The sequence below is a fragment of the Gymnogyps californianus genome, chromosome 22 (genome assembly GCF_018139145.2).
Source record: "Gymnogyps californianus isolate 813 chromosome 22, ASM1813914v2, whole genome shotgun sequence".
Taxonomy (NCBI): Eukaryota; Metazoa; Chordata; class Aves; order Accipitriformes; family Cathartidae; genus Gymnogyps; species Gymnogyps californianus.
Window position 1 is genome coordinate 8240778 of NC_059492.1, and position 15986 is coordinate 8256763.

Sequence of the window (15986 nt, forward strand, 5' to 3'; positions counted from 1 at the left end):
CAGTTCTGCTCGACTGAATCCCCAAAAGATACAGGGAAATGTAGAAGTGATTCCAGAGCAGGTAGAAAATGGATAGCGTGACTACTCTGTCATGTCAGGAACACTGAAGTTGCCTTATGGATACTCTATATGTTTAAAACTAAAGGGAGAGAGGAGCTACAAACAATCCCCTACAGAGCTATGTACTTATATATACACACCTTATTATTACGGTATTAGATACTAAAAAATAAATCCAGTGAGAGTAAAAGATGGGAACTTCAATAAAACTGCAGTAACCATTTCCTATTTTATCAAGAGTTACATGCAGTAGCTTCTGTACAGGATTAGAATAACCTGAAAACCAAACTGACCGACTGACTGCAATATGTTCCAACCCATTGCAGAGTCAAACACCCATGCAAAGTACACCACTAATCTGAAAAAAAGCCAGTGAAGCTCTCCAAGTCCACCTCCAGCTTTTACTTTATAACAAAATTTTCTGAAAACAAAGGTTTTCAGAACTATACATGTAGAACATTCACATACAGTGTCTGTCTTTGATCATTCTCCTCTCTTTTTTGTGTTTGCATTTTTTTGTGTCCTGGCAATTAGACAAGAATAAGGCAAAAAACACTCAACTCCCTTACAATAATGGCAAATGCCACGAGTCTTAATTCTTTGACTTACCAGCTAAGCAGGAAAATAAAAATTAAAGGAGGGCACACATTAGAATTTGCATATTTTCTCATACACAGACCCTATCAGCACTGTTATTGGAAAGAATAAAAAAAAAAAAAAAAAAGAGGAGAGTGTTAAAAATAAAAAAAGCTGAAGATAGTGATGATCTCAAACGAGCAGTATTTTTGTGTAATCAAAGAACAGCAGCACTAAGAAACACTGAATATGACAGCACAACCTCACATCTCCCCTAATTTTACATGATTGGAAACCTCAGGTGTTTCAATCATGCATCTTTCCTTGGGACATGGCTACCTTCAAATCACTCAAGCTTACTTAAGCTGACTTTTAACTGCATAGTTCAGATGGATCTTAGCGCGTTCCAAATACATGAATATTTTCTCCACTTCTCTAACACATACTGCAACTCCACTCTGCTGTCACAATGTTAGCAGCACCCAGGTGAACTAGTTTAAAGATAGCTCAGGTGTATCTACGTAAGCTGCAGTCACAGAAGCCATTAAACTATAGATATACCCATACCCATGACATTTCCCTTTTTTCTTCACTTAGAGATCAAGCATACTTTCACACTGGCAGCAGTGGGCTAAAGGGAGTAAGCTTCACAGATAGAAAACATAAGAAAGTAAAAATCAAATGCATGTGGGGAAAAAGCCTTGAAACAATGAAGCTGTGAAAAAGTCAATTAATGCTGAGAGTGCCTATCCTATGCTGACAGTGCTACAACATTGATATTTTCAGTATGACTCTTCTCACGTTATCTATATAGCATTAAAAGGAAGAAATATGGGAAAAACATTAGCTGAAAAAGATGAGATCAGTTTGGTAAGTCTTCCATCCCACATCTGTGACAGCATGTTGGTCTGCGAGGTGCACAGCTGGACCATGAAATTCAGAGCTTCATTTAAATTCACACTGTCTTTATGGTATTTTCAATTAAGTTTGAGAAAAGGATATGCTCTTACTTGGCATTTTGACATTTTGAACAAGTATCATTTGAAAAAGGCACTATCAGAAAAAACAGAAAGAATGCAACACGGAAGAAAAAAGATTATCCAACTTTTGACTGAAGGACTCTGCTGCAGACATTGAAGTGAAAAATCACCTTTCTGTTGCCTTGAAAACAGGTTTTCCAAAGACGAGAACCCCTCCAACAACTCTTCCATTCATTTACTTTTGACAGATTTCAGGGATCCTCCTCTCTCTTCAAACACGACCGTTTTCACTGTCACTACACCTGGTGACACATCAAACAAATACAGCTGCACAATGAATAAACCTTAATCTTTCTCCTGCTCCTTGAGTTTTCTGATTTTTTTTTTTTTTAACAGATAGATCAGGTGACCATGTACTTCTGAAAGTCAAAACAAATGCAGGTTTTGAGGCTTTTCAAGAACATTACCAAGCTATCTACTTGGTTGGAAATATATTTAAATTAGGTAGCCTTGAAAATACTATAAAAACAAATAATAAAGTCAAATGTAAACCTCATGATGGGTTTTTCTTAACCTCAAAAGACTCTTATTTGGCTTTTAATCTTTTTAAGTGAACTGACCATTTATCCTCATCCTACTACTTGAGAAGCTGTGTAACCTAATTGCACTGGATTTCCTCTGTATTTAACTTTATGTCCCTAATAGAGTTCTGTGGTACCATTCTGTGTAAAATTACAGTTAACTTATTCACTAATAGATTCATGTATTCTTTAAGACTGATGTGCTGTGAGCCATTACAGGCTAAGCTAAGTTGACAGACTCTATTAAAGCGCAGTACTGTCATGGAAATTGTGATCTTAACACAAGTGCATGTGACGGATACCAATTACTTTGCTCTTTTTCATAAAAAGTCTGCATGACATAGGAGTTATTGTGAATGACTGATAAGATCACCGAATGCTTTACATCATGATTTTCAAACATGATTCATCCTTAATCATGGAGTAAGCATAACTGCTTATCTATCATGACCTGTTGTATGCAGGAGAGGCAGATTAAGCTAGTCACCTCCTAACCAAACTTACTATCAGACTGTGCTAATTGTCACTTACGGAAACGGGCATCTCTCTTTATGACAGTGGAAGGATGCTTAATAATCTTAACATCTCCCATTCAGAAGCATTAACTTATTAGACGAGTCTCTTCCAGAAAGCAATTATTTTAATCAATGTTAAATCATATAAGTTATCAGCCCTTAACAATTGCCTTTAAAAGCAATTAACCAGACAGTTGTTTCTAAACACCCCAAGATCGGTGCTGCAGTCAAAAGGAGGGCACTGCTTGTTCAGTGTGCCACTTACTGAGAAAACTCAATTTTCAGTAGTTCAGAAGCAGGAAAAAATACTTATGTAAAGACGTTTAGAAACAAAGGAAACACTGTAAAAATTAAATGCCTTCGTCACAATTCAGGAAACTGTAGAACAGATCCTTCTGCCTCTCTGTACTTAAACACAGCAAATACCAAGGTCATGTTCTAGGTTGATTTACTTACAAATAAAATAAATGCCAACTGAATAGCAAACATTGGGCTCGCTCCTTCCTGTGTTAAGCAGCTGTATCTAACAAAATAAATTAAGGACTTCAAGAAACAAAAATTTTAGTTTTATTACCAATGAAAAACTGAAAATCTCAGGAAGTTTTCACTCCACACCGCTCATGGGAGATTCCTGAAGATTTGGTTTTATTAAGCTGTTGTTTGGCAATTATTGTATGATTTACAAGAAGTCATAAAGCCCAAAACATAGTTAAATGTCTGACTTGTAAGTAATGACTTGGGTATTCAAAAAAATGCATTGGAATAAGAATGCATAAGCTCGGTCATCCTACATGTCCCACAAATTTAGATTCGGGAGTCACTATTTAGAATCTCAGCCATAAGCTACACGTGTAATTGGAAGAGGGCCCCAGTACATACTTCAAAACGCATATGTAAAAAACCAAACAAATCACAATTCTACCAAATTACATAAATTTACAATTATCTAATAAATCAAAGGTTTGAGCAATGAGTGTGGCATGGCGCTCAACTATACATATTGTCCTCCTATAAACGTATATAAACCAAATGCTGACTTCCCATGCAGAGTCATGAGCATTCATTAGTATCTGTAAAGCACTTCTTACGTTTTAGAAATTATTAAACTAGCCAAAATGGACATATGACACATGATCAGTGTTTCATTTGGGGGTTTTCAGGGGTTTCCTCTGGTGGGTTCTTGGGGTTTGTTTTTTTTTTTAGGGTTGGGGTTTTTTTTAAAACAATGCTTACAAAATAAACATAACTTTTGCATTGCCAGCTTTCCTTCATGTAAAGTGTACAAAACACTTATTCATCTTAAAAATTAATTCACAATAGTCCATTTAAAGACAATCCTCTACACAAGTTTCTTCTGAAAACTTTGTTCATCTAAATACAAATCTGCAAGATAGAGCCAGAAATCTTTTTTTTGGGGGGGGGGACGGGATGGGGAGGACAGGACCAAACAGAAAAAAAATCCACTCAAAAAACCTTTTTGTACGTCCTGTGCTCTAACGCATTAGAAATACTGCAAGAACATTCCCTCAGTATCTTTACTATACTCCCCACGTACTTGTGGCTATAGTCAAAAGACTTAAATAAGTTTTTAAGACAAATGAATTAAGCAAAATTCCTATAGAATTAAGTAGATGGAAAAATACTACTACAGCTATGCCTGTTAGAAACACAAGAGAATTTTTCTTCCCATGATAAATTAGCAGTTTTTTGATATAATGAAAAATGTATTAGGACATATTTTCAATTCTCTGAAACAAGTTAGTACTTATTCTCCTCCTGCCCAGTAGCAGAAGACGTATCAGCTCACAGTTGTTCACAGCAGGTTTTCAATGATATAGTCACATATCAACATTTTTGCTCATGAACACTTAAGTACATTGCAAATATGCAAACATGTAAAAACTGTGACTATTTAAATAAACTTTCTCCCTTACAGCTCTACTAGACTCTCTCTGTGTAACAGACTCTTTAGAAGAGAACAAGACAGCCATCTAGAGGGCAAGAAAAATAAACTACCTTTAGATTGCAAGGGAACACTGAACAACCAATTCACCCACTGTAAGCTGGAAAAAAACCCCGGCCAAATAGATGTGAATCTAAGTGAAAAGGATCCACGTTAACTGTTACCCACCGGGGAGTTTATTTTTACATGGTATTTCAACATAACTCACTTAATCGATAACCCTGAACCCCAAAAGTGATAGCCTTCTCCTTTTAGGATGATAACTTATACCGAAAGTATGTATTTTTATAAAAGCAAAATATTTTTTAATTAAAAAATTATTTTTAAATTAAAAGCACTGATTCATAATTAGGGATAAAGATGGCAGTTCTGTCTAGCTTCTTAACTACATTACTGTACTCATTTCCTTCTCCCGTACTGACTGGCTCTGGTGCAGAACAAAACACAGCACAAAAAGGCAGCTAAACTAACAGTGGGCTTCCTTACTACAGTATCATAAAACAGCTTTATGGCCATAACACCCATAGCAGTTCATAAGTGATAAGTTGTAAACCTTCACAGTAAGTCATAGAAGTAGGAGTTCCAAGTGGAGCATCTTTGTAAGTAGCTATTTCTTGGTACATCAGAGAATTGGATAAATTTGGAGATTACAGCCCAGTGGGAAAGGATTCCTGATAATTCTTACTGTTTACTCAGCTCAGTTCCTGACAGTGGGAAAGCTTAATGCAGTTCTATTAGCGTACCTGTTTCAGAACAGATGTTATAGATGAAGAAAACTGTGCAGAAGAACCAAATTATCATTTGAAGAAAGTGCAGAGAAAAATCTAGAGTTTTGATTCAGATTGGGCAGAGGGAAGATTGTGGGGTGAAACAAATAATTAAGCAACAATGCTTTTCTCTGTCTCTGGACCGATTTCCTTTTTATTGGTCTCATTTTCTACCCTACCAGAGATCTAATTGTTCTTAATGGAGGAAGTCCACTGTGAGCACTCTAGGCTATCTCTTAAGCCTATTACGGGTACCTGGCATATTTTTCATTGCATAGGGACAAATGCATACAAAATTCTCTCACATCTCTTGCCATTTCCACAATATGGAGTAAAGGCCTTGAGTTATCACTCAGGAATTGGCAGGGGGTGAGGAGGTGTGGAGCAACATTTAATTCTACTGTATACTGATTTAAGAAAAAAGTCTAAATACTGTTCACACTGAAGTATTTCTGGATGAGCCTGAGACATTTCACACCTTCCCTTTGTTTCATATCCGACATGAAGTGCAGATGGCCTGCTTACCAACACGCAAGAAATAATCTTTGAATGAAATCCAAAAGTGTTCTTTAAAGGATTCTTTACACTGGTCTTCTAATGATGACCTCTTCCCTAATTTTGCAATGGTTTCAACCGGCTTTTCAATCATTGGTATAGCTATAAAAAGCAAAACACCTCCTCCTAACCCCATTATGATGAAAGCTTTAAATTTTATTATTCATTTTTAATGGGAAGAAGTTAAACTCCCTCTGGAACCATAAAAGGTAGGGTTTTGATCTATCAGCTAATGGAAGGTTGCTACAGAGTCATGCCTTCAGTGGACAGTCTGATAAAGGGTATACCTTCTACTTCGATGACGAGAAAGATAGATGTTGCCCATTACTATTTTTTAAAAATAAGTTCTTTCATTTTAAACAAGACTATTTTAGAGGTTCCTCTGTTGTTTGGGTTTTGTTGTTGGTTTTTTTTTCCTTAATGTCTTATCAGTCTTTGAATAGTATTTAAAAAACCGTATACCATCAACCAAAATTACAAGCTCAGACCAATACACTGTCTCAAGATAATTGTCTGTTTAACATTTAGATCATCCCACACAAAGGTAACATTTCTGTTCATCACTCTGTAGTTCAAAATTGTAATATAACACCTGCTCTACACAGTGTCATTTTCCAAAAGCTGTTAACATCAGTATTTGTATCAAATACCAGAAAGGTTGTATTTAAAAAAAAAAGAAGGGGGGGGGGGCAGGCAGGGGTGGAGGGGAGGGAAGACTGCAAATCAGATCACCTTCCAGGTCAAAAACTGTCTGCCCTAGCACCTGGCTGATCTTCAAATGAGATTTCAAAACCTGAGAAGTGACTGCAACAGCTCAGAAGATGGCTCTGAACAATGAGTACTATCAGCCTGGGAACATGTTTTTATCCCAGTGAGTTCCAGCTAACAGGTATGTGACATGTGACAAAAGCTAGCCTTGAGACACTGGGGATTGGAAGCGTAACACATGGAGGCTCACAGAATTTTTGAAAAGCAAATGTGCTTATGGGGAAGTGAGATTTTTTTCCTTGCTTTCAATGGTAATCAAAATTATCAGTCTCTCACAACACTTACAATTATATAGGCTTGTAAATGCAAATATTTCCTCTTTGCTTTTCTCTTAAAGATTTCAGATAAAGAATAAGCAGTTACCAGCCTGAAAGACATGGGGCGGGGGGGGGAGGGGGGGATGGACACATCATCAACAATAAAAACTGTATTGCGAAAATCAAAGTCAGAAGCAAGATGTGGACAGACTAGAATAGCTTCTCCTCTCAAGGCAGGAAAGAAAACGGAACATTAAAGAATCAACAGCCACCTAATTTACACATTTGCCACTTTTTAAATCAAAAAAAGTCCTACCTTAGGATTGCAACAGACTTCAGAGGAAGAGTTAATTCACCTCCAGACGACTCCATTATGAAAGCAAAGTGTGTAACCTTAGGTATTTGTAGTTGCTAGAAATAAATATGAAAACCCTATTAAGAAGGCTGCATGAGTTCTAGATCTAGGTAAAAAAAAAAAAAGTTTCTCTCCTGAAGCTGAGCTCTGTTCCTGCATTTGGAATATTGTCTATTTTGCCATGAAAGAAAACAGTTTCCAGAAAAGTCACAATTCAGATTCTTTAGTCTGGATCTTGCAAACACTCCACTCTTCAAATGCCTCAGCTGTAGCCTCCAGCATTTTTCTAACCTCCTGTTTAAACACAGATTTATTTTAATTGGTCCTTTTCCTTCTGAATGGTCCCCGACTGCTTTTCTTCACTTGCCTCACCAGGTGTCTGAGAGGTAAATCAGGATAATTAGTTCTGAACTACCTAGCTGATTGCTGAAAAAAATGACATTATCTAAGGTAAAAAAGCACGAAGGGAAATTAGAATCTTCTAACATAACACACAAATAAAGGACAGAAAGGAAGAGGGCAGTCAGAACAGTGTTTTGTCCTCCATCAAGTCCATGAGGCTAGCAAACGTGGTCATACTCCCTGCTACCAAAGACAAACCAGTTGCTTGCAAACCTAATTAGCAAGCCTCATTTGTAACAATTAAACACCCAGTAGCACTTACGGACCGCAGCCTCAGTAATCCGAAGAACATGACCGACCATCATACCTTCACCATCAGTAAAAGAGAGAAAGCAGCAAACCAGTCTTTAGGAGGTTTCATCAGCCCTGAACCTGTTTTCTCTGTAACAAACTACAAAAACCTTTACAGATTTGGTCTGGCTTAGCTTGGACCAATTTATTAACACTAGCTGCAAATGTACTTCTATAGAATTTTGTGTTTATGTTGTAAAAATGTCTTAGCTAAGTAAATGGCAACAAAAAAGACAGAAAATGTATTCGCATACAGTAGGTACTATTATAATCCAAGCTAGAACTTTTGAAGACACTGATCTCTTAAAAGAGCAGGAGAAAAAAAAAAAAAACCTGCCTAAGTTGTGTCAGTAGAAAGACAGACAGCTCAGAGAGAAAGTCGTGCTAATTGTTCCCCTCACTTGAGAGGTGGGTTACAAGCTATACCTGTGTGTGCTTGGTATAGAATTTAAGCCCAGGTCAGCGGACAAGGAAGTAAGGACCTTTCTTGACTTACTACGGGGCATGCTTTGTACCCAGTGCTGCATTTTGTATTTTATTGTATTTTGATGGGTTTTGTTGTTGGATTTTCACCCACAACACAGAACAAAGGTTTGTTTTAAAGAGTCTGCCTCCGATTTACTCAAATCAAATTTGTCATCCCAGAGCCCATATGAACGTGTTTTCAGGATACCTCTTAGACTTGATGAAGAAATGATATACAATTAGTAACTGTAAGACAGTGACCAAGTTCTGATGCTGCCGAGCGAATTATTTTATAGCCAAGTCTTTCGGTACTTCCACTGAGCGTGATTACAGAGAAAGGCTGCTGTGGCACAAGCCTAGTGACTATGCTACTTTTCCTAGTTGACATTAAGTATCCTACTCGGTAATTGCTTTTGATTTTATAGTACGTTACCCAATCATTCAAAGAGATTACATTCTGTGTATGCACAGAGACTGGGAATAATGAGCAATCTATTTGTCACCTGGGACAATACTGGGAAATTGTCAGCGTTAATTACATTATCAAATATAAAATGGTCTATTATTTCAGTGACAAGTTCTATAAATAGAAATACAATTTGTTTAAAGGGCATGGCTAGCAGTGTCAAACAGAAAGCACTCAATACCTTCTGTGTAGTTCAGTTCTGAAGAAACATACACCAGGTAGACTACATTTCAGATTCTTTTCCTCCTCATCTGTTTTCTCCTCCATTATATAGAACTTTTACAGTGGGAGCAGAGAGGAGGGTCAGGTTAAGATCCTCACCTATGCTAAGTTAACGTTGAAGACAAGTGAAAAATAACTACAAAAGGCCGCACAAGTAATTCAGTAACTACAGAAGTAATTCCAATCCAGGCACACACAGTTTGGAATGTTCTTACGACATGTGGAAGTCCTCCCCTAATACTTACAGCTATGAACGGTTCATGATGGTATGCGTTCAAGAATACCCAGAGGGAAATGTTTTCTAAATGATGCACAGAAATCTTTAGCCCAGTATACAGTCAATATTCATGCCATGCAAAGGACTGAGATGTTGTGGATATTTGTTCATTAAAGTGAAGTGAATTGCTTTGCAATTTGTGTTAGCACTAAGTATTTGGGGTTTTGGTTGGGGGCTTTTTGGGTTTTGGGTGTTAGGGGGTTTTTTTTATTTGATACAGCTCACATTTTCTTTCTGAGATCAATGCTGTCACAGCAACAATGAAAAATAAAACGGTAGTACCTTTATTTACATTTCTAAAATACTATGAAAACTGTTCCCAGGCAGGACCCAATCAATGTTACAGACCCAAACTATGCCACTCTGCTTGAAGCTATAAAAGATATTTTTTAAGAAACCAAGAAATTAGTAGTGTAACAAAGTAGCTAAAAATGCTGTCACACTTTTTGTTGTATGTGAATTGCATAGCTGTGGAGGTACAGTAAGTGCCTGACATAATGAGTCGTGACTGGAGCTGGAAGGCTTATTTGCCCCTAAGTGACACAAAACCAGGGAATTAACATCAAAGTAGCTTACATCAAATATAAGATATATTACTTCACTTCACAGCAGGTTTTTAAACTCAACTGTTAAATGATGGAATATTGATCTATTCCTCTGTGAAATAATGAAACTTGAATTTTTAAAAGCACATCTTATTTGCTGTTTCAGTGACATTTCTTTTCATGCTGAATATACCATATTGTTATAAATTCTTTAACTAATATTTCACCCCAAACACAACCATCTGGAAGGTGAATCACAGAAAGAAAACAGTAGCTGGCTTATGCCCAGAAAAATCATAGCTTTCAAAACAAATATCAGAGCAGAGTGCGAAGGAGGAAAATACCCAAATTGCAAAGTAGCAACCTTGACTTCTATTTAGAACCACAAAAATACTTATATTTAAAACAAACAAACTCTTATACTCAAAAACCAAGCTAATTCCTGACTAAAACTGGGAAGAACTTACAAATTTAAATAAAATCATACCTTCTCTGTGATATGGCTCTCCCTCCTAGTTTTACAAGGTCCACATTTTTATAATGGTGCCATTAATAAAGCTGTGCACCTGGAGATACACAAACACCCACTAGCAACATCTTTACATGGATTTCAGAGCTTACCCAGAAAACAAGCTAGGGTTAATTAAAAACAAATAAATTAGTATTTCTTTCCTTCTCATGCTTAAGGGATACCTGTTCACACATTAAGACCAAACTGGGCAGCAACATACAGCTTTGAAGCTCAGGAGCAGTAAAGAATGACAAGTAATTCTTAAATCCAGACAAAAGTGCAGCTAGTATAGCTGTATGTTAAGAAAAGCTCGGCAGATTTGCTTCGTTCCCAGTAAACTTAGGCAATCTATCCTTTAAAACTACGAAGTTAGTTAAAACAGAGATATACACTTTATTTTGCCTTTAATTTAAAAACATATACACTTTATTTGGCCTTAACTGCTTGGTCCTGTGCAATGTTTATATCAATACGAAGCTCTATTCCTAACAGTAATCAAGCATTTGCTTACTTACCTCACATTCCCTTGGGGAATAATACCAAACCACTTACAGAGAGAAAAAAGCATTTTTCTCACTATTTTTAAACACATTGCACACTACAGACCACACATCTGTGCCTGGTGGTCCTACCACCAATCTCTCTTCAGTGATACTGTATTTTGAACTGCTTATATACTGCAAATTAGAAAATGTTTCATCTGTTGCTTATACTCTTCAGCTAGCAGAGTTAGAAATATTTTGCAGCATCACAGAGCTGTTGGATGTAAGGAGCCGCTGAATGTCATCATGTCCAACCACTCTCTCAAAGCTATTGCCAACACTAGATCAGGTCAGGCCTAGCTTTTCCTAGCTGAAGCTTGAAAACATCCAACTATGGAGACCTATAACTCTCTGGGTAACCTGTTCCAAGTACTGCATCACCTTCTCAGCGAACACTCTTTTTCCTTAGCATCTAATCTGAACTGCCCACGCTGCAACTTGATGTCACTCTCCCTCATCATATCATCAGCCGATATCAAGAATAGCTTGGCTCTGTCATCTCTGTACGTCCTCTTTGATGGTCCGTTTACACATACGTGGTGAGAACAAATGTTGAAGTGAAAAAGGATATCACGTAGTTGGAAAAATGAAGTGAACAGTCACATTGAAAATAAGGAAATAAAATAATAGTTCTAGACATGGAAAAATACTCTGTTTATAACACAAAGGAAAAAATCTAACACGATGGATCTTGGGCAAAAAACATTTACTCTGCACTTGAACAAACTGACAGGAGGACAAAATCCTATTTATCCAGACAATATAAGAGATTTTTACCAAATGTAAGTTGACTCAAAAGACACTCCAGCATTCAGAAAAGATGCCTCTAGAACTCCTTTTTAAAGGATACTTCTCTCCTGCTACCCATTTCCAACTCCTAGGGTAAAAACCAGTGCTGGGAAGGCAAAGCATAGCGGGAAAAGGAAAAGAAAGGGAGAAGATGGCCATATGCACAGTAGCAGGAGTCAGTGGAAACGTAAAGCAAGAAAAAAAATAAAAGAAAACACTTTACCCGGGATAGAGCAACAGTATTTGACAAAACAGAAAAGTTTAAAGAAGCCCGTTTTCCTCAGCTACTCTGTTCTAAAAGTTAACTCAGTCTTCAAGGAAAAACTACAAACACCTCTCAACTTGTGCTACTGTGCAGCAGCAAGTGGATGTATGTTTGTCCCAAGTAAGACGTACTTGAGACAGAAAGTGAAGAAAATGGCTTTGGGAAAGGAAACATTTTTTAACATCTTGTAGACGTTACAAGAGTGCCATCTACCGCGAGTAGCTACTCAAAGCTAAAAAACCCCCGCTATTCCGCACTACAGGGAACACAAAATCTTTCGTAAATGAGAAAAGACCGTACACACGCAGGTGACAGGCGGTACATACTCAGACTGACCGGCAGCTCCCACAGCCTGTCACATCCCGTACTGCGAGGACCGGACCGAACACTCCCAGTCTTCGGCAACTCGGCACGCACTGATCCGCGCCAGGCCAAGCGTCGACACGCACCGATCCCGCAGACGGCAACTACGGGAGCGAGTTTCCCCTCGGGTAACGGCGCAAGGGTCGCCCTCGCCCGCGCCACCACGCGCGCCGGGGCTCCCTCCCGCCGCGCCGCCGGGCACAAAGCCCACCCGCGCCGCCGCGGAGAGTAACGGAAGCGGGCGGGAAAAACGTCCGCTGCTCCCGGAAGCCGAGCGACAGTTGCCTTCGCGCCATTTGGGCGCCCCCTGCCGCCTGGGGCAGCCACCGCGGGAGCAGACCGCGCTCCGGCCCCACCCGCCGGACGCGTCAGGTCGGCACGGCCCCGGCCCGGCCCGGCTCAGCTGCCGGGCGGGGGCTCCGACAGCGCCCGCCATTTGCGCCTCAGCGACTCCCCTCAGCGCGGGGACGAGGTGCCTCGGAGGGGGGGGCCGTTCACCGCAGGCCGCCACGCGACCAGAGTTCTCCCCGCGCTTCCCTGCCTGCTGCGTGAAGGCAAGACCCCGCTCCGTGTAGCCCCACGCTTACAGCTGCTGTCCGTTAGATACAGAGTGAGTGATTCAGTCACGCGTGACTTTGGGGAGGTCTGAGAGGAAGGGAGGGAAGACCGCTCGCTCTTCCAGCCAAACGACAGGCAGATTTAAATCTTCAGGACAGCAGACAGACACCACCTTTTATGACTCTGCCCTCTCTTCCCAGGCTTGGCCTTTCCCTCCTTCCCCTTCCTGTGCTACAGCTGGCATGATTGCCAACTGGAAACCTAGCCAGTGATGAGCAACCATCTGGTGCCAGACACCTCGAAGCTTTGAAAGTATCTTGCAAGGGATTGCCTTAGTCTTCAACAGAAACAGATTTTATTCCTCCTCCCTGCAGGCTAGCCACCTCTGACCCCACGCCCTCCCCTGTCTGCACCTTTTTTCTCCTTAGAAGCACACGTCCTCAGTTTGCAAAAAAAGACTGCAGGGCATCTGTACCACTACGGGTTCAGAGGGGAAAAAAAAAAAAAAAAGAGGCAGAAAGGTGAACCACTAGTTGATGGTCTCCTTTACAATTTCAGTCCTTTTATTGGAGAGGCTGAGATACTGCCTTCCCTTATCTCTCATAGGGTCTCTCGCTGCAGCAGGTCAGCACAGGAAGGGGAGCCAGGTTCCTGTACAAGGGTGAAAATAAAGCATAATTCCTGTCCTTCCCCCTCCCTCCCTCCCTGGCAGCATAAAGATTTCAGCAGAAACCAAAAACTGCCCCGCTAAAGTGGCAACAGGTTAAGTAACACTCTACTTGAATAGCAGCATCTGACTTAAACTGATTAGCGTTAGGAAGGATGTTAAGACTAGTTCTAGTAAACTAAAGAAATATCGTGCTCCTTACTAGAGACAAATTTAACTTTTAAAGCTAATATTGTGCATGTAATAGTGAAAATAATCAGTATCCTGTTTTGAGATGCTACCATTAACCTTTAGTAAATGCAACCATTCAAGAGTAAGGTAATGCTGACCAAAAAAAACCAAACCAAAAATCCACCGCAACACATAAACCAGAAGGCAGAATTTCAGAACGCAGCCTAAGGCTCACCATTAATAAAAACAAGAGTACAAGTCACTTCATATGCCTTTAAAATCTAGAATCATCTTCTGAAAATTGAGTATTCAGTTTGGAGTCAGCTTTTAATTGAGAGGAAAGCTAAGGTTGACTAAAATTTTTAAAGCCTCACATGGGAAGGTGTTATTTAACTTTTTTTTTTAAATGCTGTGAGGATAACATGGCTTTTTAAAATTTGCTTAACCGTATAGGCCTTTATAGACTTTGTTGAAGTATCTCACCCTCCAACAGAAACAATAGTATTACAGTTTGACCTTTTTTCATTTTATTAGCACAAAATCATGTCGAGAGTGAAGACAAAGAGAGGAACATACACGTGTACTTAGAACATGGAAAACTCACTGCACAAATGGGAATGATTTTTTCCTTCCCGTGATCTTGCCAATTACTTCTCCTCTCACCTTGAGTACTAGGACACTGTGATAGAGCTTGCAAGCTACAAAACCCAATCTTACAAGCCCGCAGCACTTCCTTAAAAAAACCCTGCAGTTCCATTACCAAAAAGGGGCTCAGCCTAGGTTCAGAACTGCAACTGCTATTAAGAGAACTGAACTAGAGCACCTGAATTCCCAAGTCTCCTGCTGACTGTGGTAACTTTTGGAGCAGATCCTTTATGTATTTAGTATCATACAACATCTTTAAAACAAAGGAAAACATACTTTACACAGTATGTGCATACACCCTAATGTTAATGCATGTATATTCATTTTTACATAGATCAATGAAAATCCATTCTATAAGCACAGAAGCAATCCCATGGTTATTTCTGACCACATAAATACATCAGTTGCAGAGATCGCTTACAGTTACAGATCTTCTTGCAGAAACTTTTATAGTGGCACTTGTATAGTCAGTTGGTCCAGAGGCTTCACAACACCTAGACACACATAGGGACAGGTAAAAAGAGGCCAGTAGCTGAGATTACTGCATAGCAAGGCTGATGTACAGTATGACAGCTGCAGTAATAATACCAATACCAATAAATTAGATTAAAACAATTCAGATATACTTCCCATAGTATGAAAGCCAGCATTCACAAAATCAGAAAAAACACTATTCTATTCAGATTGCATGGCAACAAACAAGAAGGTGCTTGCCACAGTACAGAATCAACACACTTTCAATGTTCAGTATTATTAGTAGGTTGTGGCACACTGATATTTAATTGCTGCGCAAGAATAACACCCTCAGACATTTTTCTAGGAATTTTCTTGATTATCAGTCAGAGGGTAGAGAGAGATCCACCATCAAAAGTCAGTAACTTTGTCATTTCTTCGCTTGGGAATAGCTGAAAGTGGTTGCTTTATTCCAACAGATGGCAGACATTTCAGTTTAGTTAGCCATGCAGTTGTTTTGTGAATAGGATTAATCACACAGATTTATGACATCCATGTTTTTGCAAAAGAGAGCAGGTAGTTTATTTCTGGTTTTAATACTTCCCTTCCATCAAAGGGGGCATACCAAGAAGCGTGGTCTGAAAGCAAAGTATCACGATCTCTTAAAATGAAGCTCCAGGTCAGCTCTCCAAACAAACACAGAATCGCTAGAACAGAGCTCTACCTTGCATCCACTTAACAAGTACAGAATTCACGAGAATACTCTGAGCACACCGGCGAGAGCAAGAACTACTTTATGGAATGATTTGTGAGACCAGCCTCACCAAACAAAAAGCCTGAGTTTCACAAGCCTAAATAATAACACCACCTTTTTTTTTTAAAAAATGACAAAAGGATAAACTTAAGCAGAAGTGGATATTCTAGAGATCAATTTAAAAAAAAAAAAAAAAAAAAAAAAAGAAAAGAAAAAAGCCGAG

General features: G+C 39.1%; 1 long non-coding RNA gene across 2 annotated transcripts in view; it reads right to left on the reverse strand.

The window, feature by feature from the left end:
- LOC127025064 (uncharacterized) overlaps positions 1–12652 on the reverse strand; it is a 298716-nt gene extending 286064 nt beyond the window's left edge. The window contains exons 1-2 of one of the 2 annotated variants that reach the window (XR_007767618.1): positions 12479–12652; positions 7339–7433 (exon numbers count right to left, since the gene is read on the reverse strand). This is a non-coding gene — a long non-coding RNA (uncharacterized LOC127025064). The remainder of the gene's footprint in view (positions 1–7338; positions 7434–12478) is intronic. The other variant, XR_007767619.1, reaches the window with a different exon arrangement.
- Between the last annotated feature and the right edge of the window lie 3334 nt (positions 12653–15986).